Source organism: Chiloscyllium plagiosum, chromosome 3 (genome assembly GCF_004010195.1).
Source record: "Chiloscyllium plagiosum isolate BGI_BamShark_2017 chromosome 3, ASM401019v2, whole genome shotgun sequence".
In the NCBI taxonomy this organism is placed as follows: domain Eukaryota; kingdom Metazoa; phylum Chordata; class Chondrichthyes; order Orectolobiformes; family Hemiscylliidae; genus Chiloscyllium; species Chiloscyllium plagiosum.
Window position 1 is genome coordinate 137,695,915 of NC_057712.1, and position 5,739 is coordinate 137,701,653.

Consider the following 5,739-nt stretch of genomic DNA (forward strand, 5'->3'; position numbering starts at 1 on the left):
CGGAGGGTTGGTATGGACTTGTTGGGCCAAAGGGCCTGTTTCCACACTGTAAGTAATCCAGCCATCTCTTTATCTGCGAATGTCTGCCCCAAATCAGTTTTTGAAAGTTTGTACTGTAAAAATTATCCTTAGAACTTTAACTTTTAGATCTTGTCTATCCTTTTCCATCACTATTTTAAAGCTAATAGAATTATGATTGCTGGCACCAAAGTGTTCCCCCACTGACAGCTCAGTCACTTGCCCTGCCTTATTTCCCAAGAGTACATCAACTTTGGAACCTTGACTAATATACTGACTGGGAGATTTTCCCGTGTATCAGCTCCTCAGCCGTTCATTCACTGCTCTTTCTTCCTATTCCTACCCTCATTAGCTTGTAGACTGGGAGTAAGCCAGATATTACTAACCCTGAGTAGGCACATCAGAAAATTTTCTTGTACACACTTAACAAATTACTGTCCATCTAAGCCCTTAACACTATGGCAGTCCCAGTCTGTGTTTGAAAAGTTAAAATCCCCGACCTTTACCACCCTGTTATTCTGACAGATAGCTGAGATCTCCTTCCAAGTTTGTTTCTCAATTTCCCTCTGATTATTAGGGGGTCTATAATACAATCTCAATAAGGTGATCATCCCTTTCTTATTTCTCAGTTCCACCCAAATAACGTCCCTGGACATATTCCCGGAATATTCTTCCTAAGTACAGCTGTAATGTTATCCCTTATCAAAAATGACACTCCCCCTCTTCTCTTGCCCCCCCTTTCTAGTCTTCCTACGTCATTTGTATCCTGGAACATTATCCTGCTAGTACTTTCCATCCCTGAGCTACATTTCTGTAATTGCTAACCACTGTGCCACCGTGCCGCCCACTAAAGATCTAAAGAGAGGGCTAAGAAGAGCCAGTTGTTGATGGATATGAACAAGAAAAACCCGAAGACCTTCTATAGGTATATCAGAAATAAAGGAATGACTAGAGTAGGTTTAGGGCCAATCAAAGATAGTCATGGGAAGTCGGGTGTGGAATCTGAGGACATAGGACATAGGACTTAATGAATGATTTTTGTCAGTATTCACATTGGAAAAGGGCAATGTTAGTGAAAATACAGAGATAAAGCTACTAGATTAGATGGGATTGCAGTTGACAAAGAGGAGGTTTTAGCAAATTTGGAAGATCTGAAAATAAATAAGATCCCTGGGTCGGATGAGATTTATCCTCAGATTCTCAGGGAAGCCAGGAAGGAGATTGCAGAGCCTTTGGCTTTGATCTTTATGTTGTCATTGTCGACAGGAGTAGTTCCCGAAGACTGGAGGACAGCAAATGTTGTTCCCTTGTTTAAGAAGGGGAGTAGAGACAACCCTGGGAATGTCGGTACCAATGAACATCAATAAAACTCGGGCAGAGGGCCTGCTAAGGGAGTGTGAGCAGCTTGGAGCTAAATTAAAAAGTAGAAGCAAGCAGGTAATGATTTCAGGATCCCTGAACCATGAGCTCATTGGCCCAGGGTCAACGAGATTAAACAGGTAAATACGTACCTCAAAGTTTTGTGTGGGATAAATGATTTGAATTCATGGATACATTGGCACCAGTACTGGGGAAGAAGGGACCTGTTCTGATGGGATGGTCTTCATCTGAACCATGCCGGGGCCAGAGTTTGCACTAGAGATGTAACTAGAGATGTGGACAGGGCCTTAAACTAAACGGGGCAGGGGTAGTTGTTGTTGGAGAGTGGAGGGTTCAGGAGAAATTAAATAACCCAAATTAATGGAGGGGGGTGAGATTACAGAACTCGGGAGAGGTTATTAAACTCTCCAGCACAAACATGAAGAGGACAGGAAAGAGTTAGCCATCCAACTTCATGCACACGGGATAAGTGAATGACAATGAGAAGAGGGATGGTTAATACAGGGCTGAAGGTGTTATACCTGAATGCACACAGTATAAGGAATAAGGGAAATGAGCTTGTGGTGCAGATTGAAATAGGCAGATATGACACAGTGCGTATCACGGAGACACGGCTGCAAGGGGATCAGGATTGGGAGATGAATATTCCAGGATATACATCTTATCATAAAGATAGGCAGGTAGGTAGAGGGGGTGGTGTTGCCTTATTGGTAAGGAATAAAACTAAATCAACAGTAAGAAACGAAGTGGGGTCAGGTGGTATAGAATCTGTGTGCATAGATTTGAGGAAATGCAAAGGCATATTTAAACATAGTTGGAGTCATGTACAGGCCTCCAAACAGTGGTCAGGAGCTGGGGCGCAAGCCACACCAGGAGATAGAAAAGATGTGTAGCAAAGGCAAAGTTACAGTGATCGTCGGGGATTTCAATATGCAGGGAGACTGGGAAAATCAGGTTGAGAGTGGATTGCAAGAAAAGGAATTTGTGGAATGTCAAGAGGTGCTTTTTGGAGCAGCTTGTGGTGGAGCCCACTGAGGAACAGTCAATACTGGGTTTGGTCTTGTGCAGTGAGGCAGACTTGATAAGGGAGCTGAAGGTGAAGGAACCCTTCGGAGGCAGTGACCATTATCTGATTGAAATTACTCTGCAATTTGAGAGGGAGAAGGTAGAATCAGAGGAAACGGTGTTACAGCTGAATAAAGGCATGAGGGAGGAACTGGGTATAAATGACTGGGAGAGGAGCCGAGCAGGAAAGACAGTGGAACGGCAATGGCAGGGGCTTCTGGGAGTAATTCAGGAGACACAGCAGAGACTCATCCTGAGGAAAAGGAAGCAGGGTACAGGGAGGATGAGGGATGGCTGACTCGGGAGGTCAGGGATAGCATAAAAACAAAAGAAAAAGCATATAATGTGGCAAAGAGTAATGGGAAACCAGAGGGTTGGGAAGCTTACAAAGACCAACAGACAGCAACAAAAAAAATAAGAAGGGAGAAGTTTAAATATGATGGTAATGTAAAGGAAGATTGTAAGAGTTTCTGCAGATATGTAAAGGGCAAAAGAGAGGCAAAAGTGGACATTGGGCTGCTGGAAAATAACACTGGAGAGAGACAATAGTGGGGAACAGAAAATGGCTGAGGAACTGAATAGTTAGTTTGCTTTAGTCTTCACAGTGGAAGACACGAGTACTATCCCAAATATTCAAGAGAGTGAGGGGGTAGAGCTGAGTATGGTGGCCATATGATGGCCATCACCAAAGAGAGCATGCTAGAAAAGCTGAATGGCCTGAAGGTGGATACATCACCTGGACCAGATGGTCTACACACCAGAGTTCTAAGGGAGATAGCTGTAGAGATAGTGGAGGTGTTACTGGTGATCTTTCAGAAATTGCTAGAATCAGGGAGAGTCCCAAAGGACTGGAAAATGGCAAACATGATGCCGATGTTAAAAAGGGAGTAAGGCAAAAGACAGAAAATTACAGACTGATTAATCTAACCTCGGTCGTGGATAAGATCCCAGAATCCATTGTGAAGGATGAGATTTCTGAATACTTGCAAGGAGGTAGATAGGGCAAAGTCAACATGGTTCCATCAAAGGGAGGTCATGCCTGACAAATCTGCTAGAATTCTTTGAGGAAGTAACGAGCAGGTCAGACCAAGGAGAGCCAATGGATGGTATCTACGTGGACTTCAACAAGGCCTTGAGAAGGTACCACGCAAGAGGCTGCTGAGTAAGCTAACACCTTCCCTCTCCCATGGCGTCAGAGGGAAGGTGTTAGCGTGGATAGAAGCTTGGCAGTAGATAGGTAGAGGGACAGGTACCATTGAGGAGGTGGGGAGGCTGCAGAAGGATTTGGACAGGGTTAGGAGAGTGGGCAAAATGGCAGATCGAGTACAACGTGGGAAATTGAGAGTTCATGCACTTTGGAGGGCCTGGGCCTCCTTCACCGCCGCTCCCACACCACCCGACGCCTGGAGGAAGAACGCTTCATCTTCCGCCTCGGAACACTTCAACCCCAGGGCATCAATGTGGACTTCACCAGTTTCCTCATTTCCCCGTCCCCCACCTCACCCCAGTTCCAAACTTCCAGCTCAGCACACCCTTCAGGCTCTCTGCCTCTATTCCTGATGAAGGGCTTTTGCCGGAAACATCGATTTTCCTGCTCCTCGGAAGATGTCTGACCTGCTGTGCTTTTCCAGCACCACTCTGATCCAGCTCCTGACCTCATTCCAGCCTTAGTTCAAATGTGGACAAAGGAGCTGAATTCCAGAGGGAGGGGAGAGGGACAGCCCTTCACATCGAGGCTGCATTTGACTGAATGTGGCATCAAAATTAGCAAAATTAGAATCAATGGATATCAGAGAACAAACTCTCCACTGGTTAGAGTCTTACCTGGCACATAGGAAGATGGTTGTGGTTGTTGGAGGGTCAGTCATCTCAGCTCCAGGACATCTCTGCAGGAACTCCTCAGGATGGTGTCCTAGGCCCAACCATCTTCAGTTGCTTCATCAATGACCTTCCCTCATCTTGATCAACGACGTTGTCGAAATATCACTGAGCCTGTTTAAGCAGCAATTCATATTCGTGACTGGTATAGGTCCTGTCCTGCTTCAAAAGGTGGGGTGGAGAGGGTCAGTGATAGAAAGACCAACAGAACACTTCTCCAACAAATTAAACCATCTCCAAAAGAGATAATGACCATGCAGAAGGTAACCCTTTCTATTATGGACTCTCAAAATCCCTGGTGTATGTTTCAGTCACAGGTACATGACGAAGTGGGATGAGACTGATCATAATCCTTCGAATTCCTTTGGATAAATTTGAAAAACAAATTGTCAAACTTTTTAAAATGGAATTTACTATCGCAACCCACACTTAAAGATAATCCACCTGAAAGGAAAGACATTCTGAAACTTTATATCTTGTCCAGAGTTTAATTTAGTACCAAATTCCTTGATGTTGGTTAAGCAATTTTAAGAATACTGTATATAGTTCTGGTCTCCCTCCGAGAGGAAGGATGTTGTGAAATTTGAAAGAATTCAGAAAAGATTTACAAGAGTGTTGTCAGGTTTGGAGGGTTTGAACTATGGGGAGAGGCTGAATAGGCTGGGGGCTGTTTTCCCTGGAGCATCGGAGGCTGAGGTGTGAACTTTTATAAATCATGAGGGACGTGGATAGGGTAAATAGGCAAAGTCTCTTCCCTGGGGTCGGAGGAATCCAGAGTGAGAGGGCATAGGTTTATGGTGAGAGGAGAAAGATATGAAACAGTCCTAAGGGGCAACTTTTTCACGCAGAGGGTGGTACATGTATGGAATGAGCTGCCAGAGGGAGTGGTAGAAGCTGGTACAATTACGATTAAAAGGCATGTGGATGGGTATATGATTAGGAAGGGTTTAGAGGATATGGGCCAAGTGCTGGCAAATGGGACTAGATTAGGTTAGGATAGCTAGTTGGCATGGATGAGTTGCACCGAAGTGTCTGTTTCTGTGCTGTACATCTCTATGACTCTATGGTTCTCATACATGCTCATTCAAGATTCTAAAAGAACTGGTAATGTAGTTACTGAATGGCTTTTTCCCTTTATTGGGAAGTCAGGAACCTCACAATAAGGGAATGATCATTTCGGTCTCAGATGAGGTGAAAACCTATCAGGAGACTGCAGGAGAAACCTCCTCAATCAGAGAGTGGGGGCAATGGGCAAGCCATTTCCACAGGAAGTGACTGAAGCAAATGATATCAATACATTTGATAGGAAGTTGTGGGAGAAGGGAATGGGGTGGCACAGTGGCTCAGCAGTTAGCACTGCTGCCTCACAGCGCCGGAGACCCGGGTTCAATTCCCGCC

At 44.9% G+C, this 5,739-nt stretch overlaps 1 protein-coding gene across 1 annotated transcript in view; it reads left to right on the top strand.

Annotated features, from left to right (window-relative positions):
* The window catches only part of LOC122540254 (rhotekin-like), a 35,013-nt gene that overhangs the window by 4,613 nt on the left and 24,661 nt on the right, over positions 1–5,739 (top strand). The gene's annotated exons all lie outside the window — the stretch shown is intronic.